Source organism: Oratosquilla oratoria, chromosome 35, assembly GCF_046742065.1.
Source record: "Oratosquilla oratoria isolate Oo_2021 chromosome 35, ASM4674206v1, whole genome shotgun sequence".
In the NCBI taxonomy this organism is placed as follows: domain Eukaryota; kingdom Metazoa; phylum Arthropoda; class Malacostraca; order Stomatopoda; family Squillidae; genus Oratosquilla; species Oratosquilla oratoria.
This window is the reverse complement of record NC_134811.1, coordinates 14,099,773-14,124,772: the sequence shown is the minus strand read 5'-3', so window position 1 is coordinate 14,124,772 and position 25,000 is coordinate 14,099,773. Positions and strand designations below refer to the sequence as shown.

At 43.7% G+C, this 25,000-nt stretch overlaps 1 protein-coding gene across 5 annotated transcripts in view; it reads right to left on the bottom strand.

Moving 5' to 3' along the window:
* LOC143018549 (uncharacterized) overlaps window positions 1-25,000 on the bottom strand; it is a 536,469-nt gene that overhangs the window by 187,143 nt on the left and 324,326 nt on the right. The window lies entirely within an intron of this gene.

The following is a 25,000-nucleotide window of genomic DNA, read 5'->3' as shown; positions in this document are numbered from 1 at the left end:
CGGCCGACCGGATCCGGTACTCAAAGGAGCCTTGGCCCCGGTCCAGTCCCGGTATGTCGACTGTCCGGTTTTCAAGGTATGACATGTTGAGACACATATTCCGGTACCCAAGGAACACAAGTTCCGGTATCAAGGACGCTAATTCCGGAACCAAGGAAGCTAGTTCTGGTACCAGTAAGACAACCTCTGGTACCATGGAAACCTGGTCCATAAAGATAATTTCCGGTACCCAAGCACTAGTGCCCAGGGATGTCTCTGGTGCCCAGAGGCACAAGTTCCGGTACCCAAGAATATCATTTCCGGTATCAAAGGCTATTACCTCCGGTACCCAAAGAAGCTAGTTCCGTTACCAAGGACACAAAGTCCGGTACCAAAGCATACTATTAATGATACCAGGACATACTAGTTCTGGTAACCGAGGAAGCTAGTTCCGGTACCCAAGGCTGCTGTATCCGGTACCAAAGGATACCAGTGTCCGTTGATATGAGCTTCTTTTCCTGTGTCCAAAGATTCTTGCTCCTGTAGAGTGGGACTAAGAATATTACCGGAATTGAGTTCTGGTACTGGTACTCCTGAGACCTGATTATGGTACCCCGGTACTTGAGAAACCTAATTCTGGTACTCATAGGTCTTGGAAGAAACTCCGGGTCCGGTACTATAATACGGTACCGGAACATTGAGAATCCGGTTATAATATTCTAGTTTAATCCCGGTAAGCTTCTCGTAGGTTGTGCCTTATTTCCGGTACCTAGAGTGTCCGGTTCCAGTACTTTTATTTTTCCAGTCACAATAGATGAAATATTCGGTGCCGGTCCCATGATGATTCGGGCGCGTACCAGAGATCTCCGGTACCGGTAATTTTAATATCGAGCACTGGGCCCGGTCACTTTGTCATTTTGTCATCTTTCCTCCAGAGGAACTTGCCCAGATTCGACCGGACTCGACCGGGCTCGACCGGGCTCGACCGGACTCGACCGGACTCCACTGGAATCAACTGGATCCGACCGGATTCGACCGGACTCGACTGGATTCGACCGAACTCTACCGGATTCGACCGGACTCGACCGGACTCCACTGGACTCGACCGGACTCGGTTGGATTCGACTGGACTCCTCTGGATTCGACCGTACTCGACTGGATTCGACCGGACTCAACTGGACTCGGCCGGACTCGACAGGACTCGACCGGACTCGACCGGACTCGACTGGACCCGACCGGACTCGACCGAACTCGACTGGACTCGACCAGACTCGACCAGACTAGACCAGACTCGACCAGACTCAACTGGACTCAATTGGACTCAAGTGGACTTCTTCAGGAGATCCGATCTCCAAAATTTCTGCATTTCTCTTTTGGGTCTTCGAGTCTTGTACACCTAGACGCACACACGTGTACACACATGTAAACACACGTACATGAGTAATGAAGCATGTGTACACAGCCACAGACACACTGAGAGCTCACTCTCTCCTTCGTGCAAGTAATAAAAGGCACATACAGGCAAGAAGATACACATCACAGATGCATGCAAAAGCACATAGAATAGTATGGATGCAGTCAAAGATACACGTACACACGTACAGATGTACACACCTACACACCTACACACACACAAAGCTCACGTAGCTCAAACATACAGCGTGTACGAGAGAAAGATTTTAAAAACCTTTTGATAAAATTCACCACTTGATATCTTCCTCATTCCACCTTGAAGACAGAAGGGGAGAGTTGAGGAAAGGAAGGAGAGAGTGAGGGAGGGAAAGGTTGAGTGAGGGAGGGAGGGACGGAAAGAGAGTGGGAGAGAGAAAAGGAGAAAGGTAGTGTGAGATGGGAAGGAAGGAAGATGAGAAGGAGGAATTAAGGAAGAGAAGGAAGGAGCGCGGAAAGAGAACAGGAGGAGGAAGAGGAGAAATAGGAGGGAGAGAAGGTAGAGGAGGAGGAAGAGGTAACGAAGCGAAAGAGGAAGTAGAAATGGAGGAGGAGTAGGCGGAGAAGGAGGAGTAGAAGAAGAAAGAAGCGGAGGAGGAGAAAGGGGAAGCGGAGGAGGAGGCGACGGAGGAGGAAGAGGCAATGGAAGAGACTGCTGCGGCGGAGGAAGACGAGGAGGAGTAGGTGGACAAGGAGGAGTAGGTGGAGGAGGAGGAGTAGGTGGAGGAGGAGGAGTAGGTGGAGGAGGAGTAAGTGGAGGAGCAGGAGAAGAAAGAAGCGGAGGAGGCAAAAGAGGAGTAGGAAGAGTTGATGGAGGAGGAGGAGGAGGAGGAGGAGGAGGAGGACAAAGAAATGTAGGAGGCGAAAGAAGAGGCGGAGGGCGAGAAGGAATAGGAGAGAAAGAAAAGGAGGAGGTGGAAGAAGATACGGAGGAGGAGGAGAAGAAGGTGAAGGAAGAAGCAGAGGACGAGGAGGAATAGGAGAGGAAAGAAGCGGAGGAGGTGGAGGAACAGGCGGAGGCGGAGGTGGAGGTGGAGGAAGAGGAGGCGTGGGCGTCCGATGTGGAGGCGGCAAGGAAAGAGTTTGTTGCACGAGGAACCGAAGTCGGGATCATTGTCCTGACCAAAGGCAGGATAAAAGGTTTAAAACTCCTCCACATCGTCATCATCATCATCCTCTTCCTCCTCCTCTTCTTCCTCCTCCTTCCTTTCACCTTTTCTTCTTCTTCCACCTCCACCTCTAGCTCCTCTTCCATTTCCTTCTTTGTTTATTCACTATTCTCCTCCTCCTCCTCCTTCTCCTCCTCCTCCTCTTCTTTCACCTCCTCCTCCAGCTCTTCTTCATAATGTTCACATTTCTCCTCTCACACATGCTCTTCCTCATTCTCCTGCTTCTTTTCTTCCTCCTATTCCTTCCTCCACCTCGACTACTCCCTATTCTTCACTTCCTCCTATTCCTTCCTCCACCTCGACTCCTCCCCATTCTTCACTTCCTCCCCGCTCCGCACTTCCTCCTCCTCCTCCTCCTCCTCCTCCTTCATCGTCTCTTAATTTATTCTGCCTTATTTGTCCGACCTCGTACTTAATCTTTACATTTATCAGGATATTCCATCCTCACTCAACCTCCTCCTCCTCCTCCTCTTCTTCTCTTCTTTCTTGTTTTCTCTTTCTTTCGCGACTCCTCCTTCGTCTCGGCCTCCTTTGTTCTTACTTCAATTCCTCCTCACCTCTCTCTTTGTTTTGTACTCCCTCCTCTCCTCTCCTCTCCTCCTTTCCTCCATCCCCTCCTCCCTCCTCTTCTCCTCCACACCCTCCTGTCTTCATCCACTTTTTCATCCCAGAATAAACAGAGTTTGTAACATGTTTGGATGGACTTGGGACAATCTTCAGCCTCTGTATTGCGGGGTGTCCACTCACCAGACGAAACCCCTTACAATCAAACTCTAGAACTCCTAATCACCAGATAGTGGCACCCCCTACAACCCTTTCCACTGCATAAAATCACCTGGCGTCGGGTACAATAAAATATATAAAAACCACCTTTCTAGTAAGGGAAATAATGGAGTCTAAACGTTTCATTACAAGTTCTTTCCCAAGCTGAATAAAATCGCTTCACTCTACACAGAACAAAATCTCAGAGGAACATTATCGTCTCAAAGGGACTCCTGTCACATGGGGGGACGTTCTTTTTATTCTGGTTAGCGTCTGGCCAATTGATTCAATTCTAGAGGCGCTGGACTCCCGTCTCCTCCTCAAGGACCTTACTCGCCGGGTGCTCTTCTCGCGTTGTCCTTCAGTGTCCTTGACTGTCCCTCCAGACACTCACACGAAGAGAGCATAAGACCAATATCCTCCCACCTACGACAGTGCCTGAGCCCCTTCGGTCTGATCATTTTTCGGAAGTGAATAGAATTGCTTGGTATGGTATAGTATCATATCTAAAAATAAGTAAAGAATGAATGAATAAATGAATAGATAACTAATGAGATAAATAGACCAATAAATAGATAAACAAGGAAGCAAACAAATAAACAAACAAATATGTAAATGGATAAATAGATAGATAAATAGATAACTGAATCAATACATCAATCAATCAATGAGCGAATGATTAGATAAATAGATAAACAAATTAATTAAATATGTCCATTGTAAAGGAGTTTATCGACTTTGTTTTAATATTTCCAGTATGGTAGCCTCCCCCACCCCTCTCCCACTTCCACCCTCAAATGAATAAAATCACCTGACGCTAGCCAGGGCAAACTTGATAAAGGGCGCCTCAGTACTGAATCGCTCATTCATACCACTTACAGGATTCGAACCGTGACGAACACCGTGAACTGTCATTATCTCCCCACCCCCCTTCACCCTTCCTCACTCTTTCCATCACCTTTCACCTTATTCTTATCCAATCATCACCTCACCCTTTTCACCCTGATCTTACCTCCGAAGCCACTTCCTCTTCAGCCCTATTAGCACCCTATCCTCACCCTTCACCCTTCCCACAATCTCTACCTCACCCTTCTCATTCCATTCACCCTTTCCGCCTCCTATCATCTCCCGGTCTCACCCTCTCTTCACTATTCTCACCCTATCCATAACTCCATCGACCTGTTCTCCTTCTCCTTCACGTCTCCTCACTCCCAACCTTCTCGCATTCCTTCGTTAGGTTGTAACCCTGTGGGGGGGACGTGGGGTGTTCCTTCATCACGTCACCCCCTTCTTCCTCCTTCCCCCCCCCAAAAAAAAAAAAAGAATCGGCTTCTCACCAAAGGTTCTTGCCCTGCTCATGAAGGACGTGGAGAAGAGGAGCTAGGGGGTGAGGAGGGGGGAGGGGGGATAATCAGACCACTGGGGGCATCGCCACCAACCCCCTGGGGCACTCCACTTATTTTCCCCCCTCCCCCCTCCGCCCACCACCACCACCCCAAGCCCTGTGGCCTTAGGCGCGGTCTCCACACAGATTGTTGTCCTGGACTGTTCCTTGTATACCTGCACGTAAATTCACCACACGATTTCCTTAATACCTCTACCCCCACCACTTTCAAACTGTCCATACATACACATTCACACGTGCACACACACACACACACACACACACACACACACACACACACACACACACACACACACACACACACACACACACACACACACACACACACACACACACACACACACACACACACACACACATAATTACACACACACTTCCTCTTACTGTATCTGTATACACTTTTTCATGACAAAAATAGATAAGCAGAAGCACAGTCACGATTTTCAATTGTTTGCAAAAATAAATGGAAGTTATTGGAGGCATGGAGGGACACAAGTCCTGTGGAGGGACAGGGGCTTCATGGAGGGCCAGGGGCAGAGTCTGGCGCACAGGGACAGGGGAAGGCGCCTTGCAGGGGCAGAGGTGAAGTTATTGGTTGTTTACAAGAACACCAGACCAAGAACAACAGAAAATATGGAGGAAGGTCAGACAAGGGCGAGAAGAGGGAGGGAGAGGTAGGGGTGGGAGGGAGAGAGGAAGGGAGGAAGGAAGGGGAGGAGAGGGTTGGGTGGGGAGGGAAGAAGGGAGGGAGGGAGGGAGGGAGGGAGGGAGGGAGGGAGGGAGGAGAGGGTTGGGTGGGGAGGGAGGAAGGGAGGGAGGGAGAAAGGGGGGAGGAAGGGAGGGAGGAAGGGTGGGAGGAAGTTCGCTCCAAGGCAGAGATTCTTTGGTTGACATTTTTTCCTTCCAGATGAAGAGACTGGCGGGGGCTCCCAAACTCAAGTAACCTTGGGAGGAGGAGGAGGAGAATGGACAGTGGGGGGAGGAAAGAGGGGGTCAATACATGGGAAGGGTGGAGATTGGGAAGGGAGGAAGGGAGAGGGAAGGGAGGTGAAAGAGGGAAAGGGGAAAAGAGGGAAGGAAGAAGTTTGAATGGAGAGGAAGAGAGAAGGGAGGTAGGGAGAGGGAATGAGAGGAATAATATAAAAGACTAAAAGGGAAAAGAAAAGGGAAGGGAAGAGAGGGAAAGGAAAGGGAAGAGAAGGAAAAGGGAAGAGAAAGGGAGAGAAAGATAAGGGGAGGAAATGGGAAGGGGAGAAAATGAAAGGGAAGCTAGGTTAAGAGAAGGGAAGGGAAGGGAAGGAAAGGAAAGAAAAGGGAAGGGAAGGGAAGCGAAGGGGAGGGAAGGGAAGCGAAGGGGAGGGAAGGGAAGGGAAGGGGAGGGAAAGGAAAGAAAAGGAAAGGGAAGGGAACGGGAAGGGAAGGTAAAAGTACAGCGACGAGATACTTATGCCCAACATAAATAGAACTATTGAAATGACAAGACGCTAAAGGAAACAACTGATAATTGAGAATTAAGAGCAGACATCTTTGTAACCAATGTAATTGTCGTGTCATTAGATGAAATAAACTTCCTTGAGAGCTGATTACATGAAAAGTGATCAGAGATTCTAACATTCGATTGAATAAACGCCTTATAAATATGTTCTGACGTAACTCAGCCCTTTTATTATTTTCTGTTCATGTACCCAATGAAGTGTTTTTTGTCTATTTGTGTTTCAGTGAATCCTTTTTTATTTTTTTATTTCTACCATATGATGTATATCATATCCATTTGTTTATCATCCGGTATCCAACTTCGTCACGGAAAGAAAGATTTCCTGCCTTGTCATTGCAATTGACTGCAAATATGATTGAGGATGAGGCACAGAACGATGGTCACGAAAAGGATGAGAAAGAGAATATGGATGGGAGTGAGGATGAGGAGGATGAGGAGGACAATGACGTGGAGGAGGACGAGGAGGAAAGAGGGAGGTAAAGAGATGGAGGAAAATGAGTGTGAAGAAGGTGAGGAGGATAACGAGAAGAAGGAGGAGAGAAGATGAGATGAGAGAGGAGGAAGAGGATGAGGAGAAAAGAGGAAGATAAAGAGATGGAGGAAGAGGAGGGGGGGGAGGGGGAGGGAGGAGGAGGAGGAGGAGGAGGGTGTGGAGGAGGAGGGGGGGAGGAGGAGGAGGAGGAGGAGGAGGGGGAGGAGAAGGAGGGGAGAAGGAGGAGGAGGGGGAGGAGGAGGAGGAGAAGGAGGAGGAGGAGGAATGGATAGAAGAAGTCTCACTCTTTTCTATATGCATATTCGAGGAACTCCATCTCTCCTCCTCCACCCTTCACTCGCACCACCGTGGGAGAGGAAAAATGCGCCTTTTTTGCGCCAGATTACAGCGAAGGCGACAACGAGGAGGACGCAGACGCTGACGACATCGAAGTCCAGCCAAGGGCTCCACGTGTTCCCCGAAGACAGAGTTGGAGGAGCGGGGAGTGGAGACCCTGTATGTGGCCCCCGTAGATAGGAACCCGGCACATCAATCTCTTTCCCATCACATGAAAGACTAACAACAAGAATTTGTGTGTCGATGTGATTAAGAGCTGAAAGATGATTTTACTTGTGTCTGAAGTCTAAGGACATAGAACAAAGGTTAAGCGCCTCCTGGCTTAATCTTTTCATTGATTTTGACCAGAAAAACATTTGCTGCTTGATGAGTAATTCTGATTGCAGTAGACTGAATGAAGTGTGAAAAGGATGCCAATAGATCAAAAGAAATACAAAAAAATTCATGAGTAATATTTAAAATTTTGATCAAAATAAATTCACGTAATCTGCTGGCGACGTTAACTAGAATAAATATAAAAAACAACACCATTCCTGGACGTGTCTCAGATAGTCTAAACATGTAACGTCAAAACACTTGAGTTGCCGACGCTTCGTCCAATTCTATGACTTAACGATGACGTCACAGATGTCTTTCCCCTTGTTAGCCCCTTCAACACGGTAACGATGTTTGTGTCCTGGCTACATAAGGGCGATTCTACCTGCGTCACCGTATTGAAGAGATCAAAACAATCTCTTCCCTCGTACGTACCTTGGGAGTTATGTTATGCTGTTTACATTCTTCGCAGAACGCTATCATTATCTTCTCCATCACTTTCCCTTTACCATCGCCACCACAAATTCCACCATCGTGATCCATCCAACAGACAGCCACATCCACATCCTCTGACCACACCGCCTACGCAACGTTCCCAAGATCATCACTGAGAAAATGTAACCATGATATCATACCTTTGCCATATTTCCTTTGATTCCGCAACAATTATACCACAATAGTGATGGTCTCAAAGCTACCACATCTTGCTAACCACACTTCCACATCGTTATCATAACAGAAAAAGAAGATTTTATTCAGGTTTAAGATATCCTAATGCTTAAAATTTTGATAAATTATTCATATTACCATTCAAGTCTTTCGAGCCATTTATAGGGTTTTACTATATAAAAAACGTGTTTTATTAAGTCTGATGAAGTTTCTTGTTCTTAAAATATTACGGGGAATATTAAATGTATCTATAATATTTTTTTTTAGCCGAAACATCACGTATTCAGGAAAGGTATATATACAATTCTCGAATACAAACCTGACCAATTATATCTGAGAGACTATGATATACAATATTTCTTTCACAATTTAATACAAGAACAAGGAAATTTATTTCTACATAGATCTATTACAGCATGGGCCAAGTTCATGTGTCCTCAATATTACCTAAACTTACGCAGTGACATTTCTGTGTGTATACCAAAGGGGGTGCTCGTGCATGACACGTAACGCGTCCGTGCTCATGACGTGACATGACCACTCGCAAGGCGTGACATGTCTGCGTACGGTGGAGGTTGTCTATGTGACGTGGTCGCTCGAGCATACGGTCACGTGATTATTTTCACGTCAGTTCACGTCTGAGGTTACAAGCGTTGGCCCGTTACGTGTAGAGTAGGGAAACGATCCATAAAGAAGATGTTAAAGTCGTGAGTAATAACGATAAAAAAGAGGAGAAAAAGAGGAAAAAAGAGGAAAAGACGAGGAAGACCAGAACGAGACCTATATATTGTTTACGAGACTCCTATGGTTAGGAATAATTATTCAGATCTACACTCAAGTGGAAATACACACACACACACACGTACACACACACACACACACACACACACACACACACACACACACACACACACACACGCACACACACACACAAACACACACACACAATCACACACACACAAACACACGCACACACGCACGCACGCACACACACACACACACACACGCACACACACACACATGCACTCATACAAGCATATACACACGTACAGACACACACGCACACGCACACACATACAGGCGAAGAAGAAGACGAGGAAGGGGTTAGTAAACTCAGAAGCCTATTAGTTGAGGAAGCGGTGCAGGACAATTGGGAGGGGAAGGGAGTAGAAGGGAGGGGAAGGAGGGAGGGGTGGAAGAAGGAAAGGGAAGGGAAGGAGGAAAGGGAAGGGAAGGAGGAAAGGGAAGGGAAGGAGGAAAGGGAAGGAGGAAAGGGAAGGGAAGGAGGAAAGGGAAGGGAAGGGAGGGGAAGGAAGGAGGGAGTGGAGGGAGTAGAGGGAGTAGAGGGAGTAGAGGGAGTAGAGGGAGTGGAGGGAATAGAGGGTGTGGAGGGAGTGGAGGGAGTAAAGGGAGTAGAGGGAGTAGAGGGAGTAGATGGAGTGGAGGGAGTGGAGGGAGTGGAGAGAGGTAAGGAAGGGGAAAAGAGGGGAAGGGAGGGGAAAGGAGGACAAACGGTAAGGAGGAGGAGGTAAGAAGGGAAGAGTTGGGAAAGCCAAGGAACAGAGGTGAGGGAGTAGGGAGATAAAATAGAGGGAGAGAGGGAGGGAAGGGGAGGGAAGGGGAGCGAGGAGGGAGGGAAGGAGAGGGAGATGGAAGGAAATGGCAGAAACAGGGTGAGGTGGGGATGGGTGGGTGATAGTGGCAGAAGGTGGTGGTGGTTGGGAGTGGGAGTTGGCGGAGGAGAAGGTGAATGGAGCCCAGGAATGCTACGGTTTTTGAGGAACAAATGCCAGAGTCACACTCGGGGAGCGGATGTGGGGTAGCCCGATGGGCGACCACGAAGGGGTGCGGGAGTGAGAGGGTCATGTGTGCTAGGCTAGGTTCGAGATATAAAGGTAAATTAAGGTAAATTTAAATAAGGTAAGATTAAGAATAATAAAAAGGAAGGCAAGGAGAAGTTAGTTTAGGTTAGGTTAGGTTAGGTTAGGTTAGGTTAGGTTAGGTTAGGTTAGGGTTAGGTAAGGTTAGGTAAGGTTAGGTAAGGTTAGGTAAGGTTAGGTAAGGTTAGGTAAGGTTCGATAAGGTTTGGTGATGTTAGGTTTGGTAGGGTTAGGGTAATTTAAGGTGGGTTGATTTAGGTTAGGTTAGGTTTGGTTAGATTAGGTCAGTAAACTAACGTAAGATAAGGTAAGCTCAGGACAGATTAAGGAAGGTCAGGGTAGTTCAGAGTAGATTAGGGTAGGGTAGGGTAGGTTAGGGTAGGTTAGGATAAATTAGGGCAGGTTTGGTTAAGCTAGGTTAGGTTAGGTAAGGTTAGGTTAGTAATATAACATAAGGCGATTTAAGCTTAGGATAAGTTAGGGTAGGTCAGAGTAGGTCAGAATAGGTCAGGGTAGGTAAGGACAGATTAGAGTAAGTTAGGGTAGGTAAGGGTAGGTTAAATTAGGTTAGGTCAAGTTAGGTTAGCTGAGGTGCCAATGAACCCAAAGATACCGACCACAGACACACCCTACTTGCTAGGTTGTAGTGGTTAGAACTAAAATACAAAAGGCGATTTGAGTGCGTGACCTCTCATATAGGAACAGGAAGAGTAGGGGAAAGATGAGGGGGAGGAGAAAGAGGAAGAGGAAAAGGAGTAGAATAAGTTGGAGTAGGAGGAGGAGGAGGGAGAGGAAGATGAAGAGGAGGAGGACGAGTAAGAGAAAGAGGAACAGGAGCTGGAGGAAGAGGAGGAGGAGGAGGAAGGAAAGGAGGAATAGGAGTAAGAGTCGGAGGAAGAGAAACAGTGGGAGGATGACAAGGAGCAGGAGGAAGAGGAAGAGGAAAAGGAGCAGGTGGAAGAAGAAGAGGAAAAGGAGCAGGTGGAAGAGAAAGAATAGGAGGAATACAAGGACCAGGTGGAAGGGTAAAATGGTGGATTGGCAAAGGTGGGTCTACATTATATCTATATTCTATCACAGAAAACATATTTCTCCTCACGCTATAATCACGTGACATCACACTATACTAAAGTTACATCGTTTTCTCATCAAACTACAATAACGTCATATTACACCTCAATATCGCCACATCATGCAGTCCAGTGAACTTTGCTTCGATGGCCAAGAATGGAAATCACCAACTTCCTGAGTACCCTTCACCCTTCACCCTCGCTTCCTCCTTTCCTCTTCCTCCTCACCCTCATCCCTATCTCCTCTTTCTCTCTCTCTCTCGCTTTCACTCTCTCTTTCCCTTTCCCTCTCTTCTCTCTCTTTCTTCTTTCTTTTCCTGCCCTTCCTCACTTCCTCCCCACCTTACCTCGATCTCTTCCTTCCTCTATTCACCTTTTCCTCCTTCCCCCTGATCCATTCTCCCGTACTCCCACTATCCTCTCTTCATTCCTTCCTCCTCTCTCCATCACTCCATCGGTCACTCCATTCCTTCCTCCCTTCCCTTCTTCTATCTCCCCATCTCTTTCTTATTCCAAACCTCCTTCCTTTCCTCCCTCCTTTCTCATTTCCTTCCTCTTTACCACTTTCTCGACCTCCCTCCATCCCTCAACGTACATACATACATATACCAAGGCTTTTTCCCCCTTTCAAGGGAGGTAGCCAAAAAGGGAAAGGCATAAAAACACTCCCACCCATTTCATCCCTAAATACACTCCACACCCCTCCCACCCTTCCTCTCATCTGAGCACCTCCTGGATGACGGGTCATCCCTGCACCCTGCCCACCGCCCTGGGTCAGAAGCAGTGTCGCAAGACACAGTACATCCACAGCAAGGCCGCTTCATTTAATCGGCGACCCCCCCTCTCCGTCCCCCTTTGCATATAAGGAGAGGACGGGGAGAAATCCCTTCGGGCTGCGTCAAAATTTACTCACACATACTACCCCACCCCCCACCCCCCCGCCCATTCCTCCTCATGCAGTCAAAACATCATCCATATACAACCATTCTCCACTCACCTCTGTCTTCCGTCCTCTCCCTTCCTTCCTCAACAGACATTCCCCTCTTCCCCAAAGCCCCCTTCACCCCATCCATCCACCTCATCCTAGGACGTCCCCTCATGTTCACTCCCTCCACATCTGCCTTCCATACCTCTTTTACTAGTCTTTCTTCACTCATTCTTTCCATGTGTCCAAACCATCCTAATATTCTTTCATCAACCCTATCTCCCAAATCCTTTTTCACCCCTGTTCTCCTCCTCACCTCCTCATTTCTCACTCTATCTAGCCTAGTAACCCCCACCATACTTCTCAGACACCTCATCTCAAACACATTCAAACTCCTTCTCTCTTCTTCTCTTATGTTCCACGTTTCTGCCCCATACAATGCTGTTGGCACAATCACTCCTTCATACAGTCTCCTCTTCGCATCCATTCCCAAATGTCTATTTCTCATTACACTCTTTAAACCACCAAGGCATTTACTCGCTTCTCTCAATCTACATTCTACCTCCACCTTCACTCCACCTTTTCCTGCTACACTTGCACCCAAGTATCTAAAACTATCCACTTCCTCCAGTCGCTCTCCCTTAATGTTCACTTCCAGTCTACTGCCACTTTCACCCCTCAACGTAGATAACAAATTGATAAGCTTTTTCATATAAATCAGATATACCTAAGTAGTCCTGACATAGTAATAGTATGGGTGGTAGTAGCAATAGTAGTGATGATAGTAGCAGCACCAATATCAGTTATGGTCGCTGACTATTTTGGTAGTTGTTAGTGAATGAATTTGAAGGATTGTTTAGGATAGTTTTAGCAATACAAGGGGATGGTAGGGGATAGTGTTATATGTGAATTAGTTATGAATACATGTAGTAGTTAAACATATACACCTATACATATACACACAGACACAGGCATACACACGCACACATATGCATATACACAAACACACATGCACACACACACACGCACACACACAAACATACACACACACACACACACACACACACACACACACACACACACACACACACACACACACACACACACACACACACACACACACACACACACACACACACACACACACACATGCACACACACACATACACACACATGCACACACACACACACACACACACACACACACACAAAGACACACACACACACACACACACACACACACACACACACACACACACACACACACAAACACACACAAACACACACCACCACCAACAACTACACAATCGAATCGTTGTTGAAATTCTTTCATCAAATGCAGTAAGAAATGCAACACAGATCACAAAATTTCGACAATTCCACATTGCATGGAAGAGGCGCCAGACTCTCCGTGGAGGGCCTTGGTGTCGTCTTCTGAGCCCTGACGAATCATCTCTCAGATGCATTTTTGACAAAAACATTTTTACATTTTCATGGCCCCTTTTTTGGGGGGGAGGGGGGGAAGGTTATTTATTTATTTTATTAATTCATTTGTTTATTTTTGTTTTTGTTTTGAGTTTTTAGATTACGTCTGGACGTTGACCAGTGCTGTCTTGATGCCCTCGGCCTCGTTGTCTGACTCTTTCTCCTCGTTTTGGTTTTATTCACCAACATCACCCTAACCACCACTACCATAACCAACACAACCACGAACAACAAAACAACAACCAACTACAGTAGCCAACAACAACAACAGCCAACAACAATAACAACCAACAACAACAACAGCAATAACAACAAGACTATATTCAGTCACAAGTGGGACTGATGGTACAAGTGGTCAAACCTCGCCCTCAAATACAGATGATCTCATCCTCAGACAAGGCTGAGGTCATCCTTGAACCCAAATGACATCACCTTTGAAAGCATTCGAGGTCATCCTGAGAGCTTGGAGGGTCACCTCTGTACACGCTCAAGGTGACCTTCAACCCACGAGAGGTCACTCTTGAACTAAGGTCGACCTTGGAAGCGCAATGGGACATCAATATTTTGACGACCACATTCTTGGGTGCAGACGTGTGCAGATCTGTGAGCTCTCAAATGTAAACACAGTCATGCGTGCCCACTTGTATGCAAGCATACATGTATGTATTTATGTATGTGTATATGTATGTATATATATTCAAATGATTATGGCTGAATGTGTATATGTAATGTGTGTGTATATATTTGTACGCATGCATGTATATATTATATATATATATATATATATATATATATATATATATATATATATATATATATATACATACATCTTAGCATATATGTATTTACGTCCATAGATCGGCAGACTCACAGATAAAGACAGTTAAGACACACACATGGAAAGAAGAAAGACAAGGAAGTGGTAAAGGAAATAGAAAGAAACAAATGAAAGATTTAAAAATAAAGAAAATGTAAGAGAAAATATATTTCTCCATTGCCATGACTAGTTATCAAATTATATCTTTATTATTTTACTTTTTATAGATTATTTCTATTTCTTGACATGTATATATAAATGCATTTATTTGTTCACTTATTTATCTATTTATTTGTATATTTATGAATATATTTTCAATTATTTTTGACAATAGAGGCTGTATTTTCACCCAATTTCAAAAGTGACTGGTTTTTTATCTCACCACAAACTCCAATCACAAGTGGGAAAGTGGTCCCGAATCATGGGAAACAACCAATCAGAAGACAGATCTTTTAGCACCAATGGAAGCACGTTTATTGGTGCAAGACACCAATCTCCGCACATCATTGCCGTACCTTAGATATTCTATTCTGAGTTTCTTTAAGTGATTTAGATCAACTGTGTCAAGGATCCCTGAGTGAAAGAGGTATCGTTCGACCGTGACCCTAGGAACTGGTATTAACCAGAATAAAATTTATTAAGTTTGCCGCTCTACTGAAGTAATTAGTTCACTCTACGTCAATCTAAGGTCTTAATTGATTGACGTAGTTGACGTTTTCTTAAGTACTTCTGTCTAGCTACTGTCAGGCAATCATTTTTATTTAAAAATGATCTCTATTATATTCAAAGATAATTTTTCAATTGGGTTTGCTTCCCCCCCCCTCCGCATTCTTTCTCTCAATTAATAAAATAAATGAAAAATAATTTGTTGTGAGTCAGATTAAAGAAATGACTGTCATCGAAACGAAATTGTTAATCGAAAAGTCATCCTACAAAACAAAAACATCAATTACGCCTGAACAGGCATTTGATAAATAAACAATTAAAACAATAAATATGTGAATAAACAAATAAATGAATCAATTAATGAATAAATATGTAAATGATAATATTATTAGTATATCAATAAATAAGGACAATATATGAACGAGTAAAGTAAATCGATAAAACGAAAAGAAGTATACAAATCTTCAATCACAAATAAATCCCATCAGAAACACTTCAAAGTCAACGAAAACCACTCGAACATATCCTATTTCTCCATTAACCAAAGCCAAGCCTACTCACACGAACACATCTTCATCCGAAGTCGTGTCCCAACGCATACGAACACAGAAAAAGGAAGCGAAGCTACCGACAGGTCTTTCCTTAAATACATCGAGCGTCACGAAACACACCAAATGTAGCCAATCACAATTGGGGGAAAATACCATAAGTTTAAGTGATTGGTTCGCTGTCTTATTGTGGTTTCTTAGGTGAGAATCGAATTTCCTTCGAAGGTATATTTTTTACGTAGGATATCCTGAGACCTTCAACAATATTGTTGCAGTTTTTCTTATTATACAGATCTCTTCTTTACTAAAAAATCATCTCACACTGACAGAAAACCCAACAATGGTTGTATATAAACAATCTGTGATGTGTAACATGTTTTGAAACTATAAAGAAAAAAATAATAATGCGTTGAATTAGAAAAAAATCTTAGAGTTGACTACCTATAAATATTAAATTTTCTCTCTTTTTTTTAGGATGAGTCACGTGTATAAAATGTTTCAGAATTATAAGGATTTTTTTTCTTTCTTTCTTTTTTTAATATCTGCTGGCGGATGCGTGGTTTGTCGGCGTCTGGTCCACAGTTTCTTATTTATATTAATCGCTTCGAATAAAGTTTGTGTTTTGTTGTGGTAAAGGGACGGTTTGTGGCACCAGAAACCACTCACGTCGTCTTTATTTGTGTCATGAGTCATTGTGGGAATCAAACAAACAAACAAACAAATAGATAGATAGATAGATAGATAGATAGATAGATAGATAGATAGATAGATAGATAGATAGATATATAAATAAATGAAATAAATAGATAATAGTAATAATAATGATAATAAAATAAAATAAAAAAGAAAGATATATGACAATAATGATAATAGTAATATACAAATAGATAAATAAACAAATGAATAAGTAAATGAGTAGATAAATGAAATAGATAAAATGAATAGAACAGATAAAATAAATTGATAAAATATCAAAGCTTTCAAAACAAACAACAAATCTGGCAACAGCGCTCTTTGGAACAAAGTAGCTCAGATACGGCAGCAGTGTACCTCTCAGATAGGGCGTCGTGTGTCTTTTGAATAGGATTATAGAAATAATAAGCCAACCCTTTTGCATATATTGGTTAATGTACATACTCTGGTTAACTTCTGATCATTCTGCTTGACAAAAAGCTTTTTTATCTATCTCTCTCACAATAAAACAATACTCATATTATGCACAAGTACGGTTATGGGTAAGTTCCCAGCCCACTTGGGGGCGGTGTCATTAGAACACAGCCTGTTTGGAAGCGTTGCCACAAAGCCCAGCCTGTTTAGGAGTGATGACATTAGACCCTAGCCTGTTTGGGTTCATGTGTCACCCATATTTCCCAGCTTTGGTGGGCTCCGTGTATTGCCCATACAACCCAGCCATTTTGAGCACATATATTAGATTCGGAGATACTAGAATTTACACTAACTTGAACGAAACTACTACTATTGATATTAACTTATCTCACATAAATCATACAACAAAGACAACCCCAATAACCACCACTACCCCAAATACTACCAAACAATAAAAACCACCACCACAACCCCTACCACCACCACATCCCCTACCACCACCACAATCCCTACCATCACCACAACCCCTACCACCTCCACCACTCTTGGTGACGCGTCCCTTCCTTACTTTTTCCTCCCGCGTTAGTCATGATGATGGCGTCTTTTGTCGTCACACATTAAGGATAAAGACGTGACATCAACCCCTCCCCCCCCCAACCCAGAACTCTTGGTGCCACAGAATTTGCCCTTTGTCTTGTACCAGCAGTCCACCCGCAAGTCATTCGACGAATCTCAAGAGATGGAGTCCAGGAGAATTACAAAATTTTATTCAGTTTTCGGGTCGCACTCGGTTTTGGGTCACGTGTTGGATTCGTGATCGAATACTATTACTCTCTCGGTTGAGAGGTCAGATATCATAATAATGCGGCCCGGTCTAAAGGGTAATACTGTAGCCTTATACAAACACACACACACACACACACACACACACACACACACACACACACACACACACACACACACACACACACACACACACACACACACACGCACACACGCACACACACACACACACACACACACACACACACACACACACACACACACACACACACACACACACATAGAGCGAGCAAGCGAGAGAGAGAGAGAGAGTAGTGTATTCACATAATTGTGTTTGCCTAATTTCAATATACAGAACGGGAGCTATACTCGTGGGGTTACTGCCTTTGTGCCTCTAATTCTGTGCATCTCCCCTATTTACTCAATCACACAAACACAGATCAGGCCTACTATCTCCCAAACAAACAAACAAACACCGAAGTCAACCACCAACACTATTTCTTATCACACGAGGTCCTGTAAATCACAGTTTCATAACACCTCCCAAACCTTAACGACTTCCGGGCCATTTGTCCTTCCGTCAGAGTTGGGTTCTCCTCCTCCTCTTCCTCCTCCTCCTTCTCCTCCTCCTTCTCCTCCCCAACAGCAATTTCCTCGTCTCACGCGTAATAACATTTCCCAGCAGCAGCAGAAGCAGGAACGCTTGTCCAACTTCTTTTGTTTGGGACACAAGAGAGTTTTTTGTCGACCACGACGACGGTGACGGGGGCGGCAGTGTCGCGTTCCTTGTTTTGCCCGTGGGTCGGTTCGATCAGTCACTCTTGCTCTCCCTCTCTCCCTGTTTCTATCTTTATCTCCCTGGTTATATCTCCCTCTTCATTTCTTTGGACCTCTCCCTCTCTGTTTAAATCTCCACCTTCATTCCTTTATCTCTCTCCTTTTGTTTATCTTTCTCCTTCTGCGTGTTTTTCTCCTCTGAGTATCTGTCTCCCTTTGTTTATGTTTTTCTATTTATCCCCCTTTCTCTGTCTGTTGTTTTTACCTCCCTCTCTTCCTTTATATATCTATGTTTCTCTTTTTCCAGTCTTTCCTTCTTTCTCTTGTTAAACCGGATCTAAACCAAAGGATAATTGTATTTTTATTTTGGCTGGAGCCAAGCTACTTGGATCATTTCTGTGATTCTTCGGTGGTAGAGAAGGAGGTAAAGGAGTAAGAGGAGGAGGAGGAGGAGGAGGAAGTTGAGGAAGAGGAGATGGATAAGGAAGAAAAGAAAATAGGAGGAGGAAGAGGAAGAGGAGGAAGAGGAGGTACCGAATCTGACGAAGTGTCAACACTTCGCCGTACTATGATACATCGAGATACATTGAACACAGTTCCTCATGACATAACATATAACCACGAGGCAGTAATGTATCAACATGGCCGTATAATCTACTTGAATAGTTGAATACTCAAGACTCACCCGGAATGCTAATTTAACTGAAGGAATGTAATTTTCATCACCCTCCCCCCCTCACAGAGTCAATGCACGACATAATCGGGGGGAGAAGTAACCTGCATTTGCATACACGAAACCACGAGATAAGTCAGGACGTTTGGTCGTGACTGTGGAAAGGGACAAACGCCCCAGGAGCAACGGACTCGGTAACATGATCGGTACTGTTAGTGAAAGAAAAGTCAAAAGTTCAAGAGACCTTCCCTCGCTCTCCCTTCCCCCAAGTTCCCTTCTCACCCCACTTCTCTAGGGGGAAGTGTCCGGGGGAGGTGTACAAGCAGCCCTCACCCGTCCCTCCTTTACCCAATTCTCCCTCATCCACCCTCACTCACTCACTCACTCGCCTGTCCCTACCCATTCCTCATTCACTCATCCTTCCCTCTCCCACCTCTTGTCCTCCCATGCCTCCCTCTCCCTTCCCTCCCTCATCTACTTCTCTTTCACATGCCCCTCCCTCAACCCCCCTTACCCACACCTCCCTCAACTATCCCTCCTATCTCTTGCAAGAACTCCATGACTACTCTACTCAACCCTGATGTGTCTCTTTTGTCATTTCACAGATCTGTCTTAATCAACTCCAACAATTCTTTTCAAATGAGGAAAGATCCTGAGCTAAGAGAGACAATGTTCCGGGCACTGGAGAACTCGTTTCTTTGACTGAAGATCTTTTTTATCCGAATTCGTTATGGACCAAAAGGTTTAATGTCGCTCTTTTGGCTTATCATTGGAACTCATTATCGTTATCATCGGTATACCTCGTTTCCTCTTCTGGGTACAACTACCTGGCCAGAGCCGAAGTAATGATGACTGATCGTTTTGTGCTATGAAAGGGTTGAGAAAAACTTCTGCAACCTCGGAAGAAAAATACAACAAAAATATACATATGCAAACACGTACACACACACACACACACACACACACACACACACACACACACACACACACACACACACACACACACACACACACACACACACACGAAATCAAGCTTCCAAAACAGAATATGAAATAGAATTAACTGCCAATAGAGGTAGTAAAGACCCAAACTATATAATAATGAAGGAAAAATGTGATAATTACAAATCGGAGAGGCTGCGTGAATGATAAAGCAAGAATCACTCAATAAGATCTACCACACAAACACATAGAAATATAAGTCTATATACATGTCAGAAACGTGTTAGCGATAAATACATGAAACAAGAATAAACGACACGACACACTCCCACACGAAGACAACCGGATGTGAATTTGGACAACTGTGATCTAAACCCAAACATGGAATTCAAACCCAAGTAAATATTATTCAAGTTGTACAAAAGAGAGTAAAGTAAGAGACAAGATACTATGGAATCGAATTCCAGTAATGTACGACGAGTACACACACACACACACACACACACACACACACACACACACACACACACACACACACACACACACACACACACACACACACACACACAAACACACACACACACACACACACACACAAACACACACACACATACACACGCACACACACAAATTAATACATATATAATAAAGTTGCTGAAGAAAAATAGCCTTAATTATCTGATTGTGTGTGTGTGTGTGTGTGTGTGTGTGTGTGTGTGTGTGTGTGTGTGTGTGTGTGTGTGTGTGTGTGTGTGTGTGTGTGTGTGTGTGCACGTGTGTGTGCGTGTGTGTATGTGTGTGACTTCCACGTACACCAGTCTCTCACGCCCACCTGTATTCCTGTGTGAATACAGTTGCATGCGAGTGTATTCACAGGCGCACAATGGACCGGCAAGGCCCCAAGGCCAGACGCCATTCTTCCCTCCCACCGTTCCGAGGGCAGGGGGTGATCTCCACGCACTGCGCATGCGCGCATAAACATGATCACACGGAAATGTTTTCCGGTAAATGCACTCTTACGTTGTGGTCGCACAAAAAGGTAAGGGAACGTGTAAACACGAGCGCAAGGAAGCATATACACACACACATTCTCTGAGCTCTCTTTCGGGAGGGAAATTGATGTCGATCACGAGTCCAACACGTGATCCAAGACCATGGTGAATCACATATACACACACACATACACACACATAAATACACACACACGCGCGCACGCACACATACACAAGTATTAAATATGATAACTGGAGAGTAATAGACAGGACTCCACGAGTGTTGTTCTCCTGTATACTACATTTAGGTAAATACAATTAGGTAAAAACACACACTCACACACACACACACACACACACACACACACACACACACACACACACACACACACACACACACACACACACACACACACATACAGACAGAGCCAACGCCTTTATCCTTGGAGACACTATTGAAACGAAGATGTGGAGTCATACAGATGATTCAGAAAATATTTAATAAGAGTATCAGGTCGGAAGGACAGAGTAAGAATACGTGATCAGTGTTCTTATTGAAGTGAAGACTGGTCTCCAATCATAAAAAAAAAAAAAATAGATAAAGTGCTGAGCGACTCTGGTCCGTAGGGATGTCCCTAAACTCTTTAAAATATCAGCTGCATAAAATATGCGGTTGATACCTCATCCGGGTGTGTGTGTGTGTGTGTGTGTGTGTGTGTGTGTGTGTGTGTGTGTGTGTGTGTGTGTGTGTGTGTGTGTGTGTGTGCGTGCGTGCGTGCGTGTGTGTGTGTGTGTGTGTGTGTGTGTGTGTGTGTGTGTGTGTATTCACTTGGTCTTTGGATCACGTGTTGGACTCGTGATCGACAGCTATTTCCCTCCTGGAAGAGAGCTCAGAGCTCGTAGGTCCGATCTATGGGTAATGCTATGACCTTGCACACACACACACACCCAACTCCCCGCCCACGAGAGTTGGAGTAACACCCCTCAGCGCTGCGATACTGATATTATTTCAGCCCCGGGCGAGAGTCGAACCCGGACCTCCGTAGTGGCAGGCCAGAGTTCTAACCACAGCGCCATGAGAGGTGTGTGTGTGTGTGTGTGTGTGTGTGTGTGTGTGTGTGTGTGTGTGTGTGTGTGTGTGTGTGTGTGTGTGTGTGTGTGTGTTTACACAGACGAGATACACCTAGAACTAGGCCTATTTACCAAATACAGAAGCACATACATGTAGAACATTTCTCCTATACACCACCCATTCACCGCTTATTACTTGAACCAGGCACCTCCACTCACTTGAGAGAAACTCAAAGACTTCGAAAGACACAAACAAACCAGAGGTTAAGGCGCGGCCGAACTTTCGTGTCCCCAGACAGCTGGGTACGACCCAGCTGTCGGGAGTCATTGTCCTGGGGCCATGACCCCTGGGACTGTATTGGGCGTCATCGCCCTCAGGCCGTGTCCAACGTGGGAGCAATATGCGCCTCCAGGCGTCGACGCGGAGGAGACGGTGGTGGACGAACGTGGGACTCGACTCAAAGGCTTCTTTGGTATGTTGGGCTATTAACCTCTCATGTTCCTTTCGTGGGACACAACCCAAGTCGTCTTGACATTTTGTTAATTTTTTTTTAGCTCGAGTAAAATCATGACGATGTACGCACAGAACAGAACAGAACAGAACAGAATGGAATCAAATAGTATAGAACAGAGTAGAGTAGAACAACTTAGATAGTTCTAAATAGAATAGATCGAATAACTTCATACCAAAAAAGAGCAACTCCCAATTTACGCTGAAAATATGTCAGAATCTCTGGTGAATATATATATATATATATATATATCCAAGCTAAGCCTGCTACTCTGAGGGCCTATTACCTCATGTCTTTCCACTTCGTTAAATCTCAAAATTTCTGAAAGAAAGATCATGTGGCCCATCGTGAAGTAACGGTCATCGTCTGGGATGACGTAATCCTTCTTTGTGGCAATTTCTTTTTTCTTCTTCTTTTTAGCAAAGGCTATCCCGTAACGGGCCTCCAAGTCATCAGATTTGTGGTGACCGCCGGCTGACCTCACTAAAGCTAGCGGCGTTCTTGGATTTCTTTCTCCCATAAAACCATCGTAGTGGTGTGGCTTCAAGGAAATTGGTGTGGCTACAATTATCTATTTTATTTCATTTTAATTTTAGAGTCTACTTTGTGAACCCATTACATACGAGTATAAAGAAACTTCTGTTTTCAACGCTTTCACCATTGAAGTATTTGTTTCAGCAGTATTTTACCACTACTTGAAGTTGATATATAAATAATTGGAGAATGTATGATATATGACAAATAAATGAATGGTACGTAACCAGTTAACTTAAATGATAAATAAACAAATTAATAACAAAATAAACAAAGACCTCTTTCGTATATAATAATAACTTCATAATCAACACTGAGGCATGACCAGCAGCAACACAAAAGAACAGGACCAAACCTACCACGAGTAAGAAAAGCACATCACTACAGCACAGCTACCATAGCCTATTATCACTTCATTATCATCAAAAGTTTCCACCAATTTCGAGTTCACAAAATCCCCACGTTCATGATTTCACAAGTGTGCTCGTCATCCTCGCTCTCATGTCGTCAGCACATTTCCCAGGGCCAAAATAATTCTTCTTTCTTTGTGTCTAACCAGAAGAACCTCTTATCAGTACATCCACGTCCCCATCACTCACTGAAGTCTTGTACATCGACCATACATATGCCAACAACGATGATGGATCTCTGACTAAACGTCCTTTGTATGGTGTTTATCACAGGGGGCTTTATGAGCTACTCACTAGGTGTCACCTACATCACACAAGTTCCAAAAGCTTATGACCATAAACTCTCTTATGTTCCATGTGATAAATATTTGCAAAACCTTAGGAAAATAATTTCTTTTTGATCCACGTGATAAATATGACAAGTTATGGTCACTTCAGTGCCAGTGACGTGAACGATCGTGAAGTAAACAAATTCTTCTTCAATTCGCCTCAGAGTCTTGCCAGTTTGACCTCGTGCGCTATGTCTTTCTTGGTCACAACGGCGCGGCCCAGTCCATCACAGTTATGTAAACAAACCGGGCAAGGCAGCACCCGGCGCCCGACTTCGGGGCGACTTCGCAACCTCCATGTTGCCGAACTCGCATTCCCGAACTCGTCAATGACGAGGCTTCGGAACATAGCTTATCAGGAAAGGGGGTCAGCCTAAATAGTTTCCTCCTCTGCTATCACAAAAATAGATAAATAAGCAAACATATGAAAAATACAAAAATAAATAAGAATAGATAAATAAAAGATGAATAATTTGATTAATAGATTGACAAATAATCGAATTAATTGATAAATAAAAATAAATGTATGATAAATTAACGCGTAGATATAAGCAAATGAATAAACAAAAATGAAAGATGAATATTATATATATATATATATATATATATATATATATACATATATATATACATATATATATATATATATCTTGGTACATTGTGACAAGTTGATGAAGGTGGAAAAAGAAGAAGAAGCATAAAGCGAAACCGGTCAGGAATAAACTCAGGAACTCGGAACTAGACCCGTGACTTCTTTTTCCACCTTCTTCAACATATATATACATATATATTTATGTACTGTATATGTATATATATATATATATACATATATATAAATATATATATATATATATATTATATACATAAATATATATATATACATATATATATATACATATATATATATATATATATATATATATATATACATATACATAGATATATATATATACATATATATATACATATATATATACATATATATATATATTATATATATATATATATATGAGGATAAACAATATATAAACAAATAGATCAGTAAATAAATTAATAAATAAACAACAACCAACTTGTGACTTGAGCAAATACTAATATGTCCTGCACAACTCACTGACAACCAACACTCGTGCATATGCACATACATCAACCTAGTGCAGGAGTCGACACCACTCCTAAGCTAAAGACACAACCTTTGGTACACTTATCTGACATACATTTATCAACCACAATTCACGTTAATTCTAAGCCATCAACATCGAGAAACTCGAGGAGGCATAAATTCAGAAATTGAAACGTGGTGCAGCCAAGGACTCGAACCTCCGCTAGCAGGTGACAAGTGATAGTGACTTAACCGATTGCGCCATCAAGGGATATAGTATTTTTACAGTAATACTCAACTTGTAG